General features: G+C 49.1%; 1 long non-coding RNA gene across 1 annotated transcript; it reads right to left on the reverse strand.

The window, feature by feature from the left end:
* Window positions 1-1,423: 1,423 nt before the first annotated feature.
* LOC139359571 (uncharacterized) lies at window positions 1,424-3,344 on the reverse strand. Its single transcript, XR_011615645.1, has 3 exons — window positions 3,156-3,344; window positions 1,663-1,735; window positions 1,424-1,500 (listed from the first exon to the last, which is right to left on the reverse strand). It is a non-coding gene; the product is annotated as an uncharacterized lncRNA (long non-coding RNA).
* Window positions 3,345-13,287: the final 9,943 nt, after the last annotated feature.

The raw sequence follows: 13,287 nt of genomic DNA on the forward strand, positions 1-13,287 counted from the left end.
CAGGCCAGCTGCCTCCTCTGCCTCACCGACCACCCGCCTAGTCCCCACATCCCTGGTCCAGCCCCCTCCCCACGCATCAGGCTCTTACCTTCGCCTCCCGAGCAGTGGCAGGAGGCAGCTCTGTCTCACTGTAAGACAACCCAGGCAGAACTGAGGACCTGCACAGGGCCTGGAGCTCCCCCAGACTGGGACCCAACCTCCAGAAAGGACAGACTCTGTCCCTAACCGGCTCAGGGCTCAGTCCAGGAAAAGACACAGGGAAGGGAGGACAAGGGCCTTCCTGTGGGGCTGACTCCCAGGAGGGGCAGGACCTGGGAGAAGAAAGAGTGCAGGGCCAGCCTGGGCCTGGTTACTGGGGCCCCTGGCGTGGGGGGCGGTCAGGCTGCACAATGGGGCTGCCCGTCCTGGACTAGAGGTGGTGCTTTCTGCTGGAGCTGGGAAAGGTCAGGCCTGAGACGGGATGGGGGCCACCCAGGGTGGGCGACAGGGCCCTCACAGGAGTCCCTCAGGGAGTGACCACATCACCCCACCAGGGTCAAGGGAGCCTGCCATGAGACCTGGTGTTATACTCCTGGTGTACCAGGGTCCCATCCCACTTGACAGCCCCAAGGCCTGACAGCCCCAAGGTTCTGACTCCCCGCATCCACCTGCCTCTCCCTGCACCTGACCCACACACCCTGCGTTTCAGAAGTGGCATCGCTCATCAGCTCCCTCCCACCCTACCTCCCCCGGGATCCTCTGTCTCTCCATCCTGTGATCCCTAAGAGATGGACTCCTGGCTGGGCTCCTTTTACATGGCCCCAGGTCATTTCCCAGCACCAGACCCAGGGTCTTTAGCCACAAGCCCGGCTGCCTCCCTGGCCTCACGGTGAGATGCCCATAACAGGTCCCTGCCCATCTTCTCCTCCATTCTCCTAGGGCCACCGCTCCCATTGTTCCCATGCCTTTCCCCCTTTTCCAAGGGGACAGTGAGGGCTGTAGCTCTAGGGAAATGAGGGAGGACAGGGGCAGGTGGGCCCTCAGAGACCTGCTGGACAACAGCCCTGAGGCGAGGCCAGGCATCCCCTCACCCTGTAGCCAGAACCCTTGGATTTCACTGGGGTTGTTTCCAAGTAGACATGGCCAGACCCTCAGGCTGCCCCGCTCCTCTTGTGCTGACTTGGGGACAGAACTGCTGAGAGTCCAGGGGCCTGACCTAGCCCAGTCTCCATTCCCACCCTAGATGGGCCCCGCACCTCTGGCCTAACAGCAACCTGGGGCTGGACCTGCAGGGGAGCCAGGGAGGAGTTCTGACCCTGGAAAGGAGGTTGGCCTGACCCGGCGAGACAGTCCTGCCTCAGAAAGGCCTTTCTGAAAGCAAACCCATCCCTGAGCTGAGACAGGTGCTTCAGGGGTGAGGGGAGCACAGAGGACTCACTGCACAATCCCAAAGCGATCAATGTTGTTGTAGATTCCAACAGGCTCAGGCCCCATGTCGTCTGGCAGCGCAGCTCGGTGTCCCTGCAACCCAGAGGGAGGCTTGGTGAGGGGTCCAAGGCAAAGGGTGCAAGGGCCTGGGGGTAGTAGCCACCTGTGCCCACCCTGTGCTCCTAGGGAGCCCAGGACCCTTTGACCAGGGCGCACTGGAAGAGGCCTCCCTCCAAGGAGCAGACCGACCTGTACCTTCTCATAGTTCATGATGATATTCTCTCGCTCCTGTGCCCGCAAACTATCTGCATCCTCTATGATTACCATCCTGTGAGACAAAATCATCTAAAAGTTACATTGTACTTGAGAGTTCCAGAGAACACCTGAACCGTTCCCGCCAGGCTCCCAGATGCTGGCTGGCCATGTAACCCCGATTCCATCACCTTCCCCAGGTAAAAAAGTGCCAGACCTAGTGTCCCACACCTGCATGAGTGTCTGGAGTCTCCAGTCCCAAGCAGGGGTCGGCATCATCCCAAGGACTTGAGGACAGTGGGACCTGGACAGAGAATCCCGTCATCCCCAATTGCCATGAAATGGGGACACACCTGCCCCAGCAGGTTGAATAGTGTCCAACTGCCAAGGGTGAAAGGCCCATGATGGGCTATTCCAGGGATGTGGAGGGAGACTGAGGTCAGCGACCAGAGGTCTCTGTACAATCGGCCTCCTGGGATGCTCAGGGACCACAGAGATGTCCAGTTTCCTACAGGGAACAAGATCTCTCCTGATGCTCTGTTCTTCTCCACTCATCACTTTGGCTCCCGTGGCCCTTCAGTTTGAACAGTGAAGCCACTTTAGGAATAATGCCAGTTGAGCAGGAGGGTGTTCGGTTTGGGGGATGAAAATGATCTATTGTGCTAGGGGAAACCCTCACTCGGGGAGGGACTGTGGACTCCACCATTCTGAGCTGTCCCTACAGGAGGGGGCTTCATTTTCCCGGGTCACTGAGGAAGGACAGTGGGTCCTTGGTCCTGGAGAACACCTGGATGGACCGTCCCTCCTGGGAACACTTGGGGCAGAAGGAGGGTGAGGCCTCGAGAGGACCAGACAGAGCAAGAAATACGTGGAGAGAACCCCAGTGCCTGGACCCCTTTGAACAGAAGGGAAGATGGTCTCCCCCCAGCCAGCCCTCCAGGGCTCCTTCATTTTCCACAGTTACCCAAGGGCAGAAGGTTCCCCAGGACAAGGGACCATGTGTGTTCAGTGAGGCCCACCATCAGGACCCAGCTTGGGGCACAGAGGTGTTCTGAGGACCCTCCTATCCCCCCCACCTACAGTGGATCTATCCCAGTTGCTCTGCCAGGGCCAGGCTCTGCCCCATCGGGATGGGAAACCTGGGAAGACTTGGGATCTAGGGCAGGGAGGTCACAGGGTTCAGGCCTGAATTCCAGCACAGTGCACGGCAGGGCTGAGAGCAAAACCCACGGTCCTGTCTGGATTCCCAGGCCGGTTACCGCCTCTCTGACCCCAGACGTCTCACCTGTCGAATGGGTACACTAGGGAAGGGCACTCACTCTATGAAGCCACCATGAGGACGAAAGAGCCAATTGTCTACACTGGCAGTGTAGAACGGGCGACCGGTGAGTGCTCAGGGATGACCCTCCTCGGTAGCTGCCCAGAGGCCAACACCACCCACAGCATAGCCACTGTCCCCAAGTCAGCCTGGAGGGAAGAGAGCAGGTCACACTCACCTGATTCTGATGAATCAGTTGGCCTGCGTTATGCCTCTCAGGTAGAAAACCTTTGAGACCACAAAACTGTTCCCAGATACCACTGTGCGTGTGTAGCTGATACCACTGTGCACGTGTAACTGCCGTAGAACACAGAGGCAGGCCTGAGAGCGGATTGGTGCTAAGCACCAGTGACATTGTGAGGTCATGGCACGCATCACAGTGGGGCCTTGCCCGGGTCAGCAGGGCCCAGAGATGGGGTCCTCCGCTGCCTGAGGCGGCCACATGCCTGCCTGCAATGTGTTTGTGTGCTGCGTGCACACCTGTACATGGGTAAACACATCTGTGCACGTGTGTGTGCCTTCTCTGGCCAGGCCTGGCTGCTCCACTCATGTGTGCACCCAGTTCCTCCTCACTGTCACCCCCAAGGCCGAGGACCAGTATCAGAGCATCCACAGGTGTTCCCTAACCTCAGCCCTCCTCACCCAGGGTGGTCTGGGATACACATAAGGGTGGAGGGAAGTGACGAGTGCTGTTGAATCTCAGAATACAAATGCTAATACTATTACTTAATGTTTTTTTCGTGTCTCTAATGGTATCTTTTTTAAAATTTCTGATATTTTAACTGGGTATTTCTCTCCATGACCCTTGAATGTTCTAGCTAGAGGATCCTATGGGGAAAGTGCCAGGCACACAGTAGGGCCTCACTCTATTCCAGACACGTTATCTAAAATCTGGTTCATCTGTCCTTCTTGCCAGGGCCTAGGGGATGCCAAATTCAAGGGTCCAGAAAGAGTTTGGGATAAAATGAAGCTTCAAGGGGTGAACTTTGACCGGGGCTGAGTCTGCCTGTGCCATTCAAACGGAGTCTCAAGTCCGGAGATAGGGCGTCCAGATGCCCCAATGCAGGGACCTCTGATCGACACCTGCTCCCCTGTACTCATTAGCAACCTCACCCACCCTATTCTCAAAGCACACTTGGCCCTCATATCTGGGAGCTCTGCATCTGTGGGTTCAGCAACAGCAGATGGAAAATATTCAGAAAATAAATTGGATGGTTATGTCTCTACTGAACATGTGCAGACTTTGTTCTTGTCATCATTCCCTAAAGAATACAGTATCCCAACCATTTATGTAGCATCTGCATTGTATTACATATCATAAATAATCTAGTAATGGTCTATGTCTATTGGATGATGTGCATAGCTTTTATGTAAATACTAGGCCATGTTATATCAGGGACTTGAGCATCCATTGATTTTGGCATCCATGGGACCCTAGAACTAATCCTCCATGGATACCAAGGGACAATTGTATAAACTCACACAGGAAGGCTGCTCATTGGAGGAAGGGCCCAGTTCAGTACAGACAGGGACATCATCCCTGGGCTACTGTCCATCCATCCATCCATCCATTCATCCATTGGCACCACCCTCTAGGACTGTCCCTGTCACAGCCCTAGCAAGTGGAGACATTAAAAAAGACTGGCTCATGTTGTCCAGCTTTGAGGTCTTGGAAGAAGTTGCACCAGTGTGAGAATAGGGGGTCAGTTTCCTCCAGGATCCAAAGAGCATATCAGGGCCCCTTGGGGTGAGGAAAGGAGCGCAGCCTCTCCAGCAGCCACATGGACTGCAGTAGGATGGGGCTGGGGCTGGCCCTCTTTATCACTTGGCCCTCATGAGGGGAACAGAAAGACCAGGGGGCAGAGGAGGAGCATGGGGCAGCTGGTTGCCTAAGCAGAAGGCACCTCAGGGAAGGGGCTTTAGTTTGTTTTCACACTGCTGTAAAGAAATGCTTGAGGCCAGGTGTGGTGGTTCACACCTGTAATCTCAGTTCTTTGGGAGGCCGAGGGCTGGATCACCTGAGGTCAGGAGTTCAAGACCAGCCTGGCCAACATGGTGAAACCCCGTCTCAACTAAAAATACAAAAAAAGCTAGCTGGGCGTGGTGGCTGGCGGGCGCCTGTAATCCCACTTACTTCGGGAGGCTGAGGCAGGAGAATCCCTTGAACCTGGAAGGCAGAGGTTGCAGTGAGCCTAGATGGTGCCATTGCACTCCAGCCTCGGTGACAAGATTGAAACTCTGTTAAAAAAAAAAAAATACTTGAGACTGAGTAGTTTTTAAAGGAAAGAGGTTTAATTGACTCACAGTTTAGGGAACTTACAATTATGGCAGAAGGCGAAGGGGAAGCGACACCTTCTTCACAAGGCGGCAGGAGGGAGTGAGTGGAGAACGAGGAAGTGCCACACTTTGAAACCATCAGCTCTCCTGAGGACTCCCTCACTCTCAGGGGAGCAGCACGGGGGAAACTGTCCCCGGATCCAATCCCCTCCCACCAGGTTCCTCCCTTGACACAGGAGGGATGAGTTTTGGGTGGGGACACAGATCCAAACCTGTCAGGGTCTCAGCCTGTCTTGCAGCTCCCCGTGGCTGAGGCTGAGTACAGATCTGCTGGCCCTGCTCTACAGCACCGGGGGCTCTGCCTGTGCGCCCCCATCTGCTGCTTCCTGGGATGGTGGCTGCTTCCTCAAGAAGAGGTTGGATCTGCTCTCCTACCCACCCCTCTCCAGGGCCTTGTGGTGCCCTGGCCACATCCTCCCAGGGTAAGGGCAGGAAACTGGGCTCCTTGCCCTTCTTGTTGCTTGGGTGACCATCCTGGGGTCATTCGTAGTCCCCATCACTGTTCCTCCTTCTAAATGGAGAGTATTTTGGCAAATCTTCCCGGTAGAGGCCGGGGGCTCATCCCTGTTATTTGTTCTAGCTTGGTAAAGCCAGGTGAAGACATCTGGGCAAGCAGAAAGTAGAGTGGCCCCCAGGAAGGGTGGGTGGAGGGTGCTGGCCTTTGGGCTTGCCTGGACCAGCGTGTGAGGGGCAAGATTATCAGCAAGTAGGGTTGTCAGGGCTAACATCAGGAGGCAGTAATAATGCTGGTGGGGGGACGGCGGTGTGGCTGGCTTGGTGTGGGGCATGAGAGCCAAGGTTTGTCAGCTCGCAGAGAGGCACCTGACCCATGGACTGTGGAACCCAGTGGTTGCCCTTAGTTCCTGGATCCTGGGAGACTTCTGGAACCTGGTTCTGGGGCAGCCTAGGGGTGGAGGTGGTGGGTGACAGGGGTAGGGGTCTCTGCTTCTCTCTTTCAGTAAGAGGGAGAACCAAGAAAGGCACTGAAGCATGGTCTGCAGAGAAGGCACTTGTGCAATCACCAGGAAAATGAGGGGCCTGAGTTGTCTTCATTTCTCCTAAAAACACACATTCCCTCCCAGGACACCCTGGTGAGGGCATGAAGCACAGGGTATGTGTGTGCATGTGTGTGTGTGTGTGCATGTGTGTGTGCGTGTGTGTGTGTTTCAGGGCTTTACAGTGGACAGGATGTGGGAAGGCAGCTGCAGTTCCAAGCTGCATGTCTTTCTGATAGAATGGTTAAGAGTCCCTGGACCACAGAAAGAGTGTTTCATTTGCACCCATTTTTATTAGCATTTAAATCTGCATTATTTGTAGCAGGTAAACCTTATGTTGCTTAACTATTTTCAGAAACATTTACACCAGTGGTCCCCAAACTTTTTGGCACCAGAGACCAGGTTTCTTGAAGACAACTCTTCCATGGACCCGGGAGAAGGGGAAGCGATGATGCGGAGATGATTCAAGCCCATTACATTTATTGTGTGCTTTATTTCTATTATTATTTCACATATATTTCTATTATTATTTCATTCCGTCTCTCCACTATCTGTGGGCTAACAGGCTGTGTTAGTTTCCTAGGGCTGCTTTACAGGACCACAGACTGGGCACCCTCAACAACAGAATGTTACTGTCTCCCAATCCTGGAGGCCATGAGTCCACCATCAAGGTGTCAGCAGGGTGGGTCCCTCTGAAGCGGTGCAGGAAGGCTCTGTTCCAGGCCTGTCTCTTGGCGTGTGCGTGGCCGTCTTCTCCCTGTGACTCTTGGTTAAGGGTGACTCTGGTGAGGGCTCAGAAGAGGAGAGCCGGACAGAATGTCGGTAGCCTATGGAGGGGTTTGGGCCTGGTGTCTCATGCCTGGAATCTTAGCACTTTGGGAGGCCAAGACAGGAGGACCACTTGAGGATGAGACTTCAAGACCAACCTGGCCAACGTAGGAAGACTCAGTCTCTTAAAAAAATAAAAATATGGATGGGAAAAATCATTCAGATGAAGTTTCAGATGGCAATGAAGAACACGTTATTGGAAACTGGAGGAAAGGTGATGCTTGTCATAAAGTGACAAAGAACTTGGCTGCATTGTGCTCCCAGTGTTTTCTGGAAGGCAGAGCTTGCGAGTGATGAACCTGAAATTTGGCAGAAGAAATATCTAAGCAAAGTATTCAAGGAGCAGCTTCAATCTCTTGAATGTTTCTAGGAAAATGAAAGAAAAGAAGAATGATTTAGAGACAGAACTTATAATCAAAAGGGAAGCAGAACTTAAAAATTTGGGAAGGTTCTAGCCTTCTCAGCCTGTCCATATTGAACAGATAAGAAAGTGTGTTTGGGAGAGAACACGAGGGTGTGGGTCAGGAGGCCTGCATGGATCAGGGCTGTGCTCTTCACCAGGACAATGGAAGAGAGACCCTGAAGGCAGTTTGTAGATCGCTCAGGCTGCACTCTCATCACGGGCCCATGGTGCCAGGGCACTGACAGCAGTACGGTTTCCAAGGAAGGCCCTGGGGCACCCTGAGGACCTTGGAACTTGCTGCCGAGCACTCCCTGACGTCACTGGTCCCCACATTCTGGTGTGGCACTCCTTGACTGCTCCAAGTGTTGCTTAATGGGCTCCTGTCCGTGGGGAAGTGATGTCCCCCCTCCAGGGGACACAGGCAGAAAACCCTTTGGCAGCTTCCATGTGGTGCTAATTCTGCAGGTGTACAGATTTTGCTTTTCCCTTATAGAAATGGTGGAGTCAATGAAGAAAGTAGCAGGGTTATATGTGGAGCTGATAGCTGAAGAAAGAAACCTCCTCTCTGTTACATATAAGAATGTGATTGGAGCTAGAAGAGCCTCCTGGAGAAGAATCAGCAGCCTTGAACAGAAAGAAGCAAACAAAGGAGGAGAAGACAAGCTAAAAATGATTCGGAAATACTGGGAAATGGTGAGACTGTTGTACAATAGTCCCCCCTTATCCGCAGTTTTAGTTACCAGTGATACAGTACAATAAGATATTTTGAGAGAAAAAGAGATTACGTTCATACAACTTCTATTAGTGTATGTTACAGTTGTTCTGGTATTAATCTTTTACTGTGCCTGGTTTATAAATTAAACTTTACCATGAGTAGGTATGTATAGAACAAAACAGTATATATCAGGTTTGGTATTATCCATGGTTTCAGCGTATCTACTCGGGGGTCTCAGAATGGATCCCTCTCAGATAAAAGGGAACTATTGTATTTTCAAGAAAAATGATGAGTGGTTTGGGTTAACTTTGTTCCATTCTTCTTTTTATTGAAAGACTCAGGTTTATTTTTAAATCCAATGTCGTAGTTTTTAATCCTTGGGTTTTATACAACAGAAATTATCTGGGGGAAGGAGGATGTTGTTACCTGAATATGTCCTCATTTTTGCCTTTTATTTTTATGGTTTTAGAAAATGTCTCTGAAAAGGGAGGCTTGTTTGTTTCGAGTGTCTGGCTTAGCTCTCAGGTTTACGTCTCTCAGTAATTTGGCCATAAGGATTGGCGTTTGAGGTCACCAGCCTAGTGCTCAGATGACTGTATATATAGTACACATTTTATATCTTGGCAGATTTTTGTCTTTTGCTCACATGGATTAGGCTACAGAATATTTCAGGGCAAAGGTGAATATCTTTTTCTCCTGGAAGCTGCAGTAGTGGGCAAAAAAGTGAGATCCTGGCCGGGCGCGGTGGCTCAAGCCTGTAATCCCAGCACTTTGGGAGGCCGAGACGGGTGGATCCCGAGGCCAGGAGATCGAGACCATCCTGGCTAACACAGTGAAACCCCGTCTCTACTAAAAAAATACAAAAAACTAGCAGGGCGAGGTGGCGGGCGCCTGTAGTCCCAGCTACTCGGGAGGCTGAGGCAGGAGAATGACGTAAACCCGGGAGGCCGAGCTTGCAGTGAGCTGAGATCCGGCCACTGTACTCCAGCCCGGGCGACAGAGTGAGACTCCGTCTCAAAAAAAAAAAAAAAAAAAAAAAAAAAAAAAAAGTGAGATCCTGTCCCTAAAAATAAAGTTGTAAGCTGGTATTGATGTTACCACTACCATGAAATATGTTGGGTCAAATAATTTTGAGGACCAATAGACAAGTTTTGTGTCCCAGAGGAATGAGGAAGTGAGAAAGCTGAAAGAGGTGAAGAAAGAAGTCCATGAGCTACACTGTGGGACTTGGGCTAGCTACGAAAGGGAGCAGGAAGCAAAGAGGGCAACTGATACATTTGGAGAAGATGTGAAAAGTTCCAGTCTGGATGTCTTAGATGAGATACATGCAAAAGAAAGAAAGAAGGAAGGAAGGAAGGAAGGAAGGAAGGAAGGAAGGAAGGACAGAAAGAAGGAAGAAAGAAGGAGGGAAGGAAAGGAAGGAAGGAAGGAAGGGAAGGAAGGAAAGGAAGGAAGGAAGGATGGAAGGAAGGAAGGAAGGAAGGAAGGAATAGAAAGCAAGAGAGAAAGAGTGTAGATGTCTTGATGAGTCCCTAAATAGATATAAGAAGAGAAAAGTAACTAAAAGACGAAGCCTTGGGCCAAGAGTGGAGCATTACAATGTAGACTTCTAGTATGGAGCAGCACAGTTAGGGATATGGACAAGTGCAAGTCTTGGAGTAGAAAGCAAAGAACTCTGTTGACTGGAACGTGGCCACACCACACCTTGGTGTGATCTCAGGTATTGGATAGGTTGGCTGAATGAGGGAGAGGGGCCTAGAGATCTACTGATGACAGAAACTGAGAAATAGAATGTAGAATATCAGCTTGTAAGTAGGAAGGGTTTCGAGTAACAGGAGAGGAGTCACTGAGTATGTGAAGAGCTAGGAGAACATGGAAACCTTTTGTCTCCTACAGCAGTCTCTATTTGAAAAGCCATCAGGGAGATAGTTGATTCAGAAAATAGTTTTGCTTAGCTAAGATAAGGATGCAATTATGGAAGAAAGGGTGAGCAAATGTTTTACAGTGGAAAGGACGTTCCAGGAGCATGAGAGGAACCTAGAAAGGTCCAACAGTAGTGTCATGAGTTCATAGAAAATAGGAAGCAAGCGGCCGGGCACAGTGACTCACAGCTATAATCCCACCACTTTGGGAGGCCGAAGCTGGTGGATCACGGGGACAGGAGATTGAGACCATCCTGGCTAACATGGTGAAACCCTGTCTCTACTAAAAATAGAAAAAAAAAAATTAGCCAGGCATGGTGGTGGGTGCCTGTAGTCCCAGCTACTCAGGAGGCTGAGGCAGGAGAATGGCATGAACCCGGGAGGCAGAGCTTGCAGTGAGCTGAGTTCATACCACTTGACTCCAGCCTGAGGGACAAAGTGAGACTCAGTCTCAAAAAAAAAAAAAAAAAAAAAGGGGAAAAAAAATACGAAGCAAGCTGGCTATATGCGTTTAGAGGTGCTGTACATTTTCAGCATTATAAATGAATAGAGATTAGTGGCAATAGTTTTTTTGGTCCATAGATTTTTGGTAGACTAGTTTTGGATCTCTTCCACTAAAGGGATTGCCTGTTGAACGTTGTTAGGAATGTAAGTACTGAAGGCAAACTGCCTGGGTTTGAATTTTATTCTGTCCCTTGCACCCTGCCTGAGTTCAAATCCTAGCTCTGCTTATTAAGTTCTTTTAAGGGGATGATCTTTGAGCAAATGTTGAGCTCCTGTTTTCCCAAGTCAATGGACACAATAGTTGCTACCTTGTGAAGGATTCATGTAATTGACCAGCATTTACCAAGTAGCATCAGTGTTTAGTTTTAGTCATTGGTGATTCTGCAGTTGGATTGTGAGGTGGTGCTGGGGTGGGAGGTGGTGTGTGCCTGTAGCACTTAATTGCAGGCAGAAAAGAAAAGATACTTTTGATAACCCAGAGGCAGCTTTTCTCTGCTTTTGTGTCAAAAGAGAAGAAGGGAGTTTGGAGAGGGATAGGAATTCTCTTGAATACTAAGCTCTCTTCCACAAAACCAGAGGTACATAGAATATGTAATAATTCACAGAATTTCTAGACTGAAACACTCTGATTTTTTACGATTTATTTTTATTTTTTCAGGTTGAGACAGCTAAAGTTAATCTGTGGTGACGTTTTGGATGCACTGGCCAGACACCTCATTCCAGCAGCAAGGTTTTCTATTGTGAAATGTAGGTTCTATAGTAGAAAGGAAAATGTAAGATTAAAACTTGGCCTTTTTAGAATCATGACTTTCTTCTATGTAGGTTTCCAACTTTTATTTAAAAATAATTGTTTAATGTTAGAAGGATAGTTGATGTTGGAATAAAAAGATGGTCAGGCTATTATAAAACTGCATTAGCTTTTGCTTTACTTATATTCTTTTGCTTTCATGGGACCTATCTCATTCCCCTCCCCCAAACGGCCACACATTGCACAGTGCTGGCTGAATGTTTCATGTAGAAATTTTATTTTATGATTAATACTCTTGTGCCATTTCTTGGAACTACCTGCTTGTTTAATTCTAGTCTATCAAGTGATAATTTTGTTGATATTTAGAGGCTCCCCACTTAATTTCGGTGCGATTTTTGGTTATATTTAAGAAGGAAAATATATGAAATGTCTCAGAAAAAAAAAGAAACAAAGTCAATTATTCCTGAGACTTTTTAAAATTATTGAAGTACACTTGTTAATTGTTAGTGTAGAACCTACATTTCATAATAGAAAACCTTGGACTTGCCAGTGGTAGCTGCTAGAATGAGGTGTCTGTTCAGTACATCCAGAACGTCGCCTCAGATTAACTTTACCTCAGTCTCAACCTGAAAAAATTAAAAATGAAATTAAAAAAATCAGATTGTTGAACTCTAGAAATTCTGTAAATTATTACACATTCTATATGCCTCTGATTTTGAGGAAGGGAGCTTAGTATTGAACAGAATTCCTTTCCCTCTCCCAACTCCCTTCTTCCCTTTTGACATAAAAACAGAGAAAAGCTGCCTCTCGGTTACCAAAAGTATTTTTCCTTTCCGCATGTAATTGTGTGCTAAACACACACACACACACAACCCCCCACCCCAACACCCCCTCACAGTCCAAATACAGAATCACCAATGACTAAAACTGAACACTGATGCTACTGGGTAAACGCTGGTCAATTACATGAATCCTTCGCAAGGTAGCAACTATTGTGTCCATTGACTTGGGAAAACAGGAGCTAAGACATTTGCTCAAAGATCATCACCTTAAAAGAACTTAATAAGTAGAGCTAGGATTTGAAGCCAGTCAGGGTGCAAGGGACAGAACAAAATTCAAACCCAGGCAGTTTGCTTTCAGTGCTTACATTCCTAACAACGTTCTACAGGCAATCCCTTTAGTGGAAGAGATCCAAAACTAGTTAAGATACCACAAATCTATGGACCAAAGAAACTCTTGCCATTCATCTCTATTCATTTATAATGCTGAAAACGTACACCACCTCTAACGGCACATACCCAGTTTGCTTCTTTTTTGTTTTTTTTTTTTTTTTTGAGATGGAGTCTCGCTCTGTTGCCCAGGCTGGAGTACAGTGGCAAGACCTCGGCTCACTACAACCTCCACCTCCCAGGTTCACACCATTCTCCTGCCTCAGCCTCCGGAGTAGCTGGGACTACAGGCACCTGCCTCCACGGCCGGCTAATTTTTTTTCTATTTTTAGTAGAGACGGGGTTTCACCGTGTTAGCCAGTATGGTCTCAATCTCCTGACCTCGTGAGCTGCCCATCTCGCCCTCCAAAAGTGTTGGGATTACAGGCGTGAGCCACCGCGTCCTGCCTCTTTTTTTTTTTTTGGTATTTTTGGTTGATTGGTTGTTTTTGAGACGGAGTCTTGCTATTCTCCTGCCTTAGCCTCTCTAGTAGCTGGGACTACAAGCTCCCATCACTACGCCCGGCTAATTTTTTTTTTTTTTTTTTTTTTTTTTTTTTTTTTTTAGTGCAGACAGGGTTTCAATGTGTTAGCCAGATGGGTCTCAATCTCCTGACCTCGTGATCAGCCTCCATCGACTGCCCAAAGTG

This window comes from Macaca nemestrina, chromosome 17 (genome assembly GCF_043159975.1).
Source record: "Macaca nemestrina isolate mMacNem1 chromosome 17, mMacNem.hap1, whole genome shotgun sequence".
NCBI lineage: Eukaryota > Metazoa > Chordata > Mammalia > Primates > Cercopithecidae > Macaca > Macaca nemestrina.